A 12,328-nucleotide genomic window follows, 5' to 3' on the forward strand; every position below is an offset into this window, starting at 1 on the left:
GAATTTTCAAACTAAATTTAAAAATATACCATTTCGAATTTTCAAATTTAATTTTAAAAAAACCTATTTCGAATTTTCAAATTTAATTTACAAAAAACCCATTTCGAATTTTTTTAAAAAATCATTTTCGATTTTTTTTTTTTACAAAAAAATTAAATAAAAAACAACAACAAAATCATAAAAGAAAAAAAAAATTAATTATTAAAGGTGGCGTCTGCCAGGGCTGCCACAGCCACTGGACTGGCGCCTGGCAGGGCCGCCTCACCCAGTGGAGTGGCGTCTGCCTAGGACGCCACTCTGGTGGTCTGGGCGTCTGGGCTGGACGCCACTCTGGTGGTTCTGGCGTCCGGCTTGGACGTCCAGGCTACGGTTTGGGCGTCCACCCTAGGCGCCGGAGCCACTCCGACGGTAAACCGTGAATTTTAACGGTGACTTACCTCGTTTTCCGTCGACGACGACGTACCTCCGGCGTCCCCCGCATCTCCGGCCTGCCATCCGGTCTCCTTCGGCGAGCCAGTACGACTCCACATTTTTTACACCGAGATTATTTCAATTTTAGAAAAAGGGCATAATGGTCAAATCATATCATATTTGTGAGCCTTATATGGTAAATTGCGGGCGATGTTTAGCGTTTCACCCAAGTAGAGTAAGCATTCATTTTTTGTTTAAAGTTTTAAACTTTCTCAATTATCGCTTATCCTCTTTTCTTTTTTTTTTTCTTTTTCTTTTTTTTTTTTAATTGCCATTTGCTGCCATGGTCAGATATAAAGGGAAGAAGAAAGCTCTGTCATCTTCTAGCAAATTGAGGGTCAATCATTTTTCTTGAGCATTTTCTTCTTTACTTTGTCCGATTCTTCATACAACCTTTGCTTCTCATGCTCTGTTAGTGATAAGTTTGGCCTTCAAAATGCTTAAATCAGTGGCTTACTTGCTCCTTTCTGCAATCAAGACATTAGTGACAACCCTTTGCTAGTCAAGAATGTCTTCATCAAGCCACTCAAACGTGTTGCATCCCCTTTGACCGGTTTCATGTTTGTAGAACTTACAAGCGTAGAATTTCCGTCCTGGGTTTGGGGAAAAAAACCCTAATTTTTCGCAACACCAATTTACAGAAAAAAAAAATAAAATAAAAAAACAAAAACCACGATACCTGGTTTGAAATTGATGAAATGCTTGGTTGACACCTTGAAATCCCATATTCAAACAGCTTTAGAGGAATTTGTTCTGCAATTTTTTTTCCAATTGAACGACAAAGAGGAAGGAGAGAGAAGCAGGGGTTTTTATTGGAGTTAATTGGAGGAAAATTGGGTGTATTAAGTAATATATGAGGCACGTGTCTTGCACATGCGTAGTCAACATCGGAAAAGATTTAGTCAACGCCGGAAACTTGCATTGGGTTGTCTTTTGAATTTTTTTTTTTTTAATGTGGTCTGAAGTTGCAAAAAATATTTTAAAAGGTTGTTTTAAATAAAGTAAACATTTTAAAAGGTTGTTTCTGACAAATTTTCCATGTTTATAAAATATATTCATATTTTGAATGCTAAGGTTCACTTTCTAAATGCATATGTTCATATTTTTTATGCATATGTTCACTTTCTGAAATGCATATATTCACTTTTAGGAAACCAATGCATGTGTTCATATTTTGAATGTTTATGTTCACTTTCTTAAATGCATTTGTTCATATATTTTTTATGCATGTGTTCACTTTCTGAAATGCATATGTTCACTTTGAAGGAACAAATGCATGTTCATATTTTGAATGCAGATGTTCATTTTCTAAAATGCATATATTCACATTTGTAATGCATATGTTCATATCTATATTACTTATAATGTGTATGTTTCCTAATCATTTTATTTTAGATCTCAATTTTCTTGTACTTATAATTAAATACCTTATGTTCGTAATAATTATATTGTATTCTCATTCCATATGAGAAATTTATGGATGATTTTATTGAGTTGGTCAAAACTTTGGGAGATTATATTGAAAAGAAATTGAAGGACCTTCATATCCTTCTATCTCGAGTCAAGATGACGAAGTATTTGGAACAAAATCTATCTTAGAATCCTTCTAACAGCATGCAAAGTTACTGTTTTCTTCAATAATTCATAGTCTTTGGCTTCAGAAAATACAATTGTACTATTTGAAATAATTAAATAACAGAGTGTGTTCTTAATTTTAACATTATATGTTCATAACTAGTGTACAAAATGTTCAGAATACCCACAAAATTATTCACTAAAATAAAAATAATGTTATGTTCGTTATTTAAGAATCAATGTTCATAACTTAAAAATGTTATAAAGTTTGCAATCTGTTTACAATTACAATTAATCAAAGTAATCACAAAATCATTGAAAAAAAAAATCACATCCATAGCAAATCACCAATTCATAACATTCATCATCATAAGCGCAAAATACAGACAAAATTCATCACAAAATCAACACATAAACAATGAAAAAAAATATTAATCATATACATACATCAAATTGATCGAAAAAAATTCAGAAATAAAACAAAATTAAAATTGCATGTTCATCAACCTAATCAATTGAAATTCATCACGAAATCACCAAACCTCAATCAAATTAATATTGATCATACATTTACATACATTAAATTGATTGAAAAAACTCAGCAAATCAATCGAAAAAGTCGAACGATAGAGGAAAATAGAAAAAACAAAGGAAAGAGAAAAAGTAAAAGAGAGAAAATTTTGATCAAAATTATTACAGGAAAAGAAAAGTGAAGAACGATAATTTGAAAAAAGGAAAATAAAAATTAAGCAAAAGGAAAGAAAGAAACGCATGAAGGATGCTAGCTACAAAGGAAAGAAGAAAGGGATGAGCTGCGTGCTACGTTTCATGCGCTACACATTGCGTTTAGCGTAGTTGCAGCTATTCTAGCTGCACTAATATGCAGCCAAGAATATGCGCCATTCCAAAACTCATAACTTAAGCCTTATCCCATAACTTAAGCCCATATTTTTATAAGCCCAAATTTAACCCTACACTCTCTACTCTATAAATACCCCATAAATCCCTAAAAATTTCCCACACAAAAAGGTTAGTCTTATTTTCTTTCTCCTTTGTTTTATTAATTTGTGTAATTATAATTATTGATTTATGGGTTTTGATTTTATTGTTTGAAATTAATTTAATTAGTATCAAATTGTATTTTGATGATTAAACTTTATAATTTCAGATTTTGTAAATGTCATAATTTTCAGATTTTGTAAATTTTATAACCTAGGGTTTTTAATTATGATTTTAGGGTTTTTATGAACAATTGATTTAGGGCTTTTATGGTAGTGATGTTTTGAAATTTTGGTGATTATAACTACTGATTAGTTTAACTTAGTTTCAAATTATTTTGAACACATAAATTCGTGTTTTAATTTTTAGATTTCCGTTCGTTAATATTAATCCCGTTTTAAACCCGATCAGGTTCTGAAATCATCCGATTTTGATAAAAAAAAGTAGTGTTTTCCATGTGAAAACAACGTGTTAAGAAAGACTCACTACTTTTGGTAGTGTGTACCACCCTCTCGTGGCCAAATTCAGCTTCTAAATATGATTTTTTGGCTGTTTTTGATTTTTAACGATGTTTTTATTATGTTTTAAATTTTATCCTTGAATTTAAAGGGTAAGAGATAATTTAATGTTTCTATGAATAATTTTAAGTATAAAGATGTATTTTGATGAAGTTTTAAAGGGTTTTGATTAGTTTAAAATGTTGGAATTTTATTTAAAGTAGTATAATTGTGATTTTAATAAAAGGGTGTGATTACCCATTAAAAAGGAATTTAATTAGGGTTTTTTTTTTTTTAATAATTTTCAGATTATTTTACGTAGTCTAAAGTAAATTTAAGTTGCTGGAAATTGCGTATACAAGGAGAATTAATATAGTATTATTGTCCCTTTATGTAGGAGACTTGATTCGGGAATTGTTGTAGTATAATCGGCTACTTTAAGGGTTTATTTGAGGTACGTTCGCGTGCTTAGCATAATTATATTGATGTAGTAGCATGCTAAATGTGCTTAATTGATTACAAGTAGTATCATGCTAGATTTGGAATGGGATTTATGAATTGGTTGTTGTTGGTGATTGAATAACGAGGCATGATTTATTTGTCATGGATTATTTGTTGGAAAATTATAGTTTGGAGTATTGTTTATGAACCACATATTTATTTATGGCATGTTAGAGAGCATGTTTAGTTAAACTAAACGTTTAATTTGGTTTGGAATATTAAAACGGAATTTTATTATGGTTTATATAATTTTTATTGATGCTATAAACATGAGAAAAGAGCTATATAAATGTCTATATACATGAGGAATAAATTGCATGTTGGTGCCTTAGTGCACTTAAGGTGTTCTTAACACCGAGGGATAGGTTTTGTGGCGCTTTATGCGTTTAAGGTGTCATTGGCACCGAGGTAGAATTAAAAAGAATTCAACATTAAATATTATGTGGTCACTAATTATTCAAGAATTAAATTGGTATATTTGGTTGATTGAATAAATTATTGTTGATTGAATAATTATGGTTTGAGAGTCATCACCAAGTTTAATAATTTGTAAATAACGTAAAGTGAAAGAGATTACGTACCAAAACTTTTGGAATATATATACCTTGAGTATGAACATACGAGGGGATTTATGTGACTTTATATTTGATCATAACTTCTACTGGAGTATAGGACATTGTACATAGGGCTGTACACAGTTTGGTCTGAACCGTAACCAAACCAGACCAAACCGCATTTTATTGGTTTGGTTTGGTTTATGGTTTGGAAAAATACGGTTTGATTTCGATTTTTTGGGAAATACGGTTTGCGGTTTGGTTTGGTTTTTCAAAAATTATAAACCAAACCAAATCGTAAACCAGAAAAACCGCATTTTAATATTTATATAATTTTTAAATAAATTATAATAGTTATTACATATTATAAAAAAAAAAAAAAAACATGAAAAATCATTAGAAGACTATACGGTCAATATACTATACTCTATACTCAATCTCAAATATCAATACTTAAAATTCAATAGGTCATATAACTATAATGTAGTATGAATTATTTTTTTGGACAAATGTATTATGTTTTTTTCCACTGTTAATTTGTTATGTATTATTTTTATTATGTGTTATTGTGTTAGCACTTAGCACTTGATTAGTTGGTTGTTATTTTTATTAAAAATTTGTAATAGAAATTAATCCCTTTGGGCTAATTATTTAAACTTTATTATAAATTTATTAATATTTGACAATTTTTAGGAAAAAATGTCGTCTCATCATAAACCGCAAACCAAACCGCACCAAACCGCATTATTACGGTTTGGTGTGGTTTGGTTTCAATACTAATATGGTTTGGTTTGGTTTGGAAAATTGACCAAACCGTATTTTGCGGTTTGGTTTGGTTTAGACTCAAACCACACCAAACCAGACCATGTTCACCCCTAGTTGTACATCCATTTTATTATTATTATGAGCAGGAATTCCGCCACCTATGAGTGGTTATTGATGCTGGCACGGTTAGCTCTCGTGTCAGTAACCTCAATTTATTTGGGGGAGGTTGAGTGGAAAACCCGTTCGATACGTAATCAACACTAAATAAATTATTTAGTGGTCTAGTTGAGAAGTCTTGTTGAATGTTGTGTGTGCTTGTAAACAGATGCAACCAGGTAAGTTGTGTGTTGATAGCTAAATGTATGTTAGTGTGTTAATTACGCTTATGTACTCAGCTTTGATGATTGTGTGTTTTGTGTGTTTGTTGGCCTTGTCTTTATCTTGCCCCTATGATGACCCATTTCTAATGGAGAGTAGTGGAAACAAGTGGAGAGAAGTTTTTCAGGTGGTGAAGCATATTCATGAATGGGCATGAGTGAAGAGCGAATCATGCTGGTTTCCATAAGTATATGATGTGTTTAATGATTTAATTATTTATGATATTATTATGCATGACTAATGCAAAAGTTTTAAAGTTGGTTTGGTTTTAATAAGGGCCCATAATGGTTCCAAGTTGTAGGTTGATTTTTTTTTTATTTCGTTTGACTTTGGGTTGACTTTACTTTCGGTTTGGTTGGCTTTATAGTTGACTTGTTTTGAATGTTTTTTTAGATAGTCTTCCGCTGTATGTTTTTGATAATTGTCTTAGCCGTTTTTACGGTGGCGGTAATGCCTTAGTTATTCCTATTTAAGGATTTAAACAGGGCAAAACAGGTATTTTAAAAGAAAGGAATTTCTTGGGTGTTACAAGGTGTGTGTAACCTATCTATCTATTAACCTATACTAAAAGCGAACCTAAGATGACATTTGTCACAATGTCATCAATTATTTTCCCGACACTTTCATAATTCCTTATTAAATTATTATATTTTATTACCTTCTTATATTATTATATTATATTTTTTATTACATATATTTATATATATATATATATATATATATATATATATATATATTGTATTACATGATATTATCAACCATAAGATTCTATTATATAATATGCGTGATTAATATGGATATGAATCTTGATTGGTACAAATTTTTTGAGAAGGATTTACGTAGTATTTTAGTTAGTGTACAATGTGTTGCATGCTTATTTCTAAATGTAATTGATTCTATTACATAATAATATAATATTATCAATAATAAGTTTCTACTCTTATACATATTATACGTGATTAACTATATATGGTTATAAATCATTAAATTTTATAATTGATGCATGATAATTTAAAATGTACCCATAAAATCAAAGAATGATAATCTAACATATACCCATGCATAAATTTTTTTAAGGAACCCATAATCTTACTTAGCTTAATCAAAATAATTGAGTGATTCATTATAAGCATATGCCAATAGCTAAGCTATAATATCTCAATTAGTAGATACTCCACATAATTTGGGGTAAACTCATACTTTTATTATTATCAAAGTTATTTGTAATTAAGAGAGATTCAAATGCTATCATTCCACCTTCTTCTACTACCCCTTCTAAGTTCTAACACGTCAATTATACTTTTTAGACTAATATTATTATTAAATTAAACTAATAAACTAATATAAGAAAATATATTTATAGTAAATAATGTGAAAAAGCAGCATAAAATCTAAAATATTCTAATATAATTTTCATTCTCTACCATACTTTTTAAGGGATTTGTTAAACATCGCCCACATTTTTAAACCGAGATTATTTCAATTTTAGAAAATGGGCATAATGGTCACACCAAGTCATATTTGTGGGCTTTATATGGTAATTTACGGGCGATGTTTAGCGATTCACCTTTTTAAATATAGTTTTATTTGTATTTAATTTTTACATATTTATATATATCCATCTACCATTAAATATTAATTTTATGTGCATATTTAATTTTCCATGTTTATTTAAGATATTTACACTATATACTACCTCCGTTACATATTAGTTGCAACTTTAGAATGTTTTATCTCTCACAAATAATACCCAAAGTTGCAACTAATATGTAACGGAGGTAGTAAAAACCATATATAAGCATTAAGCATTGATCATGACTGGTTTGGGTTTTAAATGTTTATTATACTGTTTAACTATTATTATACTGTTTAATTATAATTTTCATTCATTCATGGTTGAAAATTTCGTATTCATCAAGGATATAAGTCCTACTACTGAAAATGTAACCTTGCGAGTCAACCATTCTCCAATCCTATTGATATCTATTCTATTGAGATGGTGTTATTGGATGAAAAGATATTGTTGTTTAAATAAAAAAAAAACATACAATTGACCAATTTTATTTCTGCATATACTATATTTTGTTATTACATTTAATTTATAACTTTTAATCTTTTTATGTGCGAGGGTGACAAAATACATCCTTTAATTAAGAAGCTTATGTTATCAATTCAACGTTCCAACATCAACTAAATGAAGGTGAGATAAATGCATATGATTTCGAATTGGTGCCCTTTGATGCAATTCTTTCAAATAATCTGGATATCAACTGTTTAGTGGGTATGATATTTTTATTTTAAAAAGAATTTTAATCTATAATGTGATCATTTTTTTAAAAAAAGATGTTCTAATAAATTTTACAGAATATATATGTTCTTTGTATAATTGATGTCATTGGCTATATTTATGGAATTCAAAGCAAAGAAAAAGAACGAAGGTGACCACTATCGAATTAGAAGACCTACAGTAAGTACATTTAACCATTAAGATATTAAATAATTAATAAAGGATGAAAATATTGAATTAATGATATTTCTGTTTATTGAATTCAGAAATAATGTTTTAAGATCCACTTTATGGAATCGATATGCAAATCAATCACAAGATTATTTATCTGCAGTGAACTTATCATCTTATCACGGTTTGTGAAAATCAAGACTTGACAAGGTATGTAAAATATATTAAATAAAAAGTTGTTTTCTTTTCTTATTTTTTTAAATTTAATATATTTTGACACTACAAGCTAAGAAAAAGGCTTATTTTCGACAGAAAATTTCCCTCGTTGAAAGTTGAATTTCCGTTGCAAATCACCTTTACGACAAATAATTTGACTTTGTTCCGTCGTAAAATAATTTGACTTTGTAGTATATTCCGTCGCAATATTACGACGGAAAAATCCGTTGCTGAAGTCACATCAACGCTGGAAAAATCCGTCGCAAAATATTATATTTGCGACGGAATTAATTTCCGTCGCTAGTTTATGACGGAAAAGTCTGTCGCAATCTACAAAATTTTATAAAATGGAAGAATTGCACAAACAGCAAAAGGAACAATGCTATGGCTTATGGGTGCCAATACTTCTACATGTATTACTTTCATTTCATTAATTATATGTATATGATTTTTATACTTCCAATAAGATCACATGTATTTTTTCTTGCCTTAATATTTTTTGTTTTTGTTTTGTTTTGCAGACACATAACAAATGGAGGCCTACTAGATTGAAGCTAAAATAGATAGAATGACAGAGAAAGTGATGAGTAGAATAAATTAATGATGAATAATATAGGGTCATTGGCTTAGTTATCATCTCGAATATATATGTTAATTATTGGGAGGAATTATCACTCATTTCCTTGTCTATATTGATTAGATGCTATTGTTTAATTTTTTTTCTATGTTAAGTGCTATTATATCCTCTTCAAGAATCTGTCCCTCTTTCCCCTCAATAATAACATATTTTTTTTTTAAGATAATGCATATACTCCACAATACTATTTATATAATATGTGTATTATACGATAAGTAACTATTAAAATTCTTAATCAATGGTAAAAGATTTAAGAAATGGTAAGATTTAGGTCTCTACAAACTATTGTTCATTTATAAAACGTTATTGTCTATATTATTTTGTCCTTATAAATAAAATATATGTATCCACCTCAACCTTATATATGGATCTAAAAGTTTAACTATAGAAATGTTGTATGGTATAAAAATAATTCAATATAAAGGAACAATCTTGAGACGATATCTTTAGATTCATTAGTTTATATATGTATTAATGTATATAATTATAAGAATGGTTAAACATTTACTAATTTAATTTTCAATTCTTCGTAAATAAAATTTAACAATATCCATTACAAAAAGGTCTTATATAATGACTATGATTAATAATAATAATAATAATAGTAATAATAATAACAATAACAATAACAATAACAACAATAATAATTCAATTATATTCGTGCATGGCATGGGTCTTACACTAGTTGTAATATAATATGATTGTGAGAATATTTCCTACCGCCCAACAAAAAAAAACCTAATTAAATAAACTCTTCTACAATTACGGACAACCACTCATATGTTGGTTTTGTGTATGGCAACTATACAACAACTCTTATTTTGTTTTTCTTTTGACAAAAGAGAAAACAACAAAAAGAAAAACAAGAAACCATGAAAAAGGAAAAATCTAGAAGCGGAAATGAAGAAACCTTCACCTACGAGCCCTCGTAGCCAAGTAGTGAGCAATAGTCACTAGAGGTGATCATTGGGCGGGAAGGGTCGAGGCGAAGCTAAAAATTTATGCCCACTTATCGAGCCGGGTCGGGCCAAGTTTTGGGCCGAAAGTTTTGTGCCCAAAATGGTCGGGCCGTGCAGGCCAATTTTGGACTGAGCCTAAAAAAATCCACTAAATATGCGTAAAAACGTATTCCCAAACCCGCCTAAAATAATTAATTTTTCGGGTCAGGCTGGGCCCAAACCAAAATCGGGTCGGGCCAACGGGTCGGACTAACCTTAATCACCTCTAGTAGACACCAAGCAGGCCCGACTATTACATGGCTTTATCAGATCTTTAGAATAGGGCCCGGGTAGTTGTGACATGGGGCTGGGAATACAGTGGTTAAGCACCTTAGGGTTCATTTCTTGGGATTTCAGGCAGTTAACTATGAAATTTCAAAGAATTGGTGAGGAGATAGTGCTCAAGGGAATTCCAACTAAGAAGCTTAAGGTGCTGGCAAATGGTCCTTCTCAGAAGTTGTTAGACAATGCAACCCAAGTATGTTTTATGTAGGATATAGATCTTGATGATCTAGTCACTCATACATGCTTGATGCAAGTAATTGGTGAGGATACAATACATCAATCTCTACAGGATCTGAAGCATCAGTTTGCTAGAGTGTAAATTGCCACCAAGCAGAGATGAGTATGATCATAGGATTCACTTAGAAAATGGTGCAGGAGCAGTGAACATTAGAACCTACAGGTATCCTTTAAAGCAAAAGGATATTATAGAGCAATTGGTGCAGGAAATACTTGAAAGGGGCATAATTAATCCAGCACTAGTCCTTTTGCCTCACCTGTGGTTTTAGTGGGCTAGAAGGATGGTACCTGGAGGCTTTGTGTTGACTATAGGAAATTGAATAAGAAGACTATTAAGAATAAATTTCCAATTCCAGTTTTGGAAGAGCTCATTGATGAGTTGTCTGGAGCCACAGTTTTTAGTAAGTTGGACTTGAGAGCTGGCTATCATCATCTTAGAATTCACCCAAATGATGTGTTTAAAATTGCTTTTAAAACTCATGAGGGTCATTATGAGTTCTTGGTAATGCCCTTAGGGTTAATCAATGCTCCTTCTTCATTTCAAAGCTGGATGAATGCAGTATTTAAGCCATTTCTTAGAAAATGTGTCCTGGTATTCTTTGATGACATTTTGATATATAGTAAGTGCTTAGAAGAACACTGGAAAAATTTGACTGAGGTGTTCACTATCATGTCTCAGCATTCTCTATATGCCAAATAGAGTAAATGTTCTTTTGTCACTTTAAGAGTTGAATATTTGGTACACTTTATTTCTGGTAAAGGGGTTAAAACTGATCCAAGTAAGGTTGTTTCTATTAAATCTTAGCATGTTCCTTCTGGAGTAAAAGATCTGAGAAGCTTCCTAGGTCTAGATAAGTACTATAAGAAGTTCATTAAAGGTTATGCACTTATAAGTAAACCTCTTACTGACTTGCTTAAGAAGGGTGCATTTAGTTGGTCTTACTTAGCTCAATCTGCTTTTGAGCAACTGAAAAGAGCTCTAGTTACTGCACTTATTTTAGCAATCCTTGATTTCTCTAAGCAATTCATTGTAGAGACTGATGCATCAAAGACGGGGATTGGTGTTGTTCTTATGCAAGAGCAATATCCCTTGGCTTTTATTAGCAGGTCCTTGGGACCCAAATGGCAAAAACTCTCTGTATATGAGAAAGAGCTGCTGGATATGGTTTTTACAGTGCAAAAATGGGAGCTATACTTGTTGGGTTCCATTTTATTGTCAAGACAGACCAAAAAAGCCTTAAATGTCTACTACATCAGAAAATTTCTACTCCAATTCAGCAATTCTGGTTATCTAAACTGATGGGGTTTATGAAATTCAGTTCAAGGTTGGCAGAGAAAATGTTGTATGTTGTGGAAGATGCTCTATCTAGATTGCCTGACATATTGCTTCAAGCTATTACAGTTGTTGACTCCAATTTGGTGAACTGTCTTACAAATAGTTACAACTTAGATGACAATACTAAAGCAATTGTCTCTAAACTGCACCAAGGTGATTCTGTTGCTGGGTTTACTTGGAAAGATGGGTTATTGAGAAGACATGGAAGAATTGTTGTGGGCCTTGATGACACTCTCAGGAAGAAATTGATCCATTGGCAGCATGCTTCATTGGAAGCAGGACACTTTGGGAGAGATCAAACATACAAAGATTGCAAAACATTTTCTATTGGAAGGGGTTAACAAGAGATGTAAGTCAGTTTGTGAGGAAGTGTGTGGTTTGCCAAGCTTCTAAATATGATACTTCTGCTAAGCCGGGTGCT

General features: G+C 31.1%; 1 long non-coding RNA gene across 1 annotated transcript; it reads right to left on the reverse strand.

The window, feature by feature from the left end:
- Positions 1-702: 702 nt before the first annotated feature.
- Positions 703-1,477, reverse strand: LOC110738532. The gene is made up of 2 exons (XR_002514631.1): positions 1,151-1,477; positions 703-1,064 (listed from the first exon to the last, which is right to left on the reverse strand). It is a non-coding gene; the product is annotated as an uncharacterized LOC110738532 (long non-coding RNA).
- Between the last annotated feature and the right edge of the window lie 10,851 nt (positions 1,478-12,328).

Source organism: Chenopodium quinoa, unplaced genomic scaffold (assembly GCF_001683475.1).
Source record: "Chenopodium quinoa cultivar QQ74 unplaced genomic scaffold, ASM168347v1, whole genome shotgun sequence".
NCBI classification, from domain to species: Eukaryota; Viridiplantae; Streptophyta; class Magnoliopsida; order Caryophyllales; family Amaranthaceae; genus Chenopodium; species Chenopodium quinoa.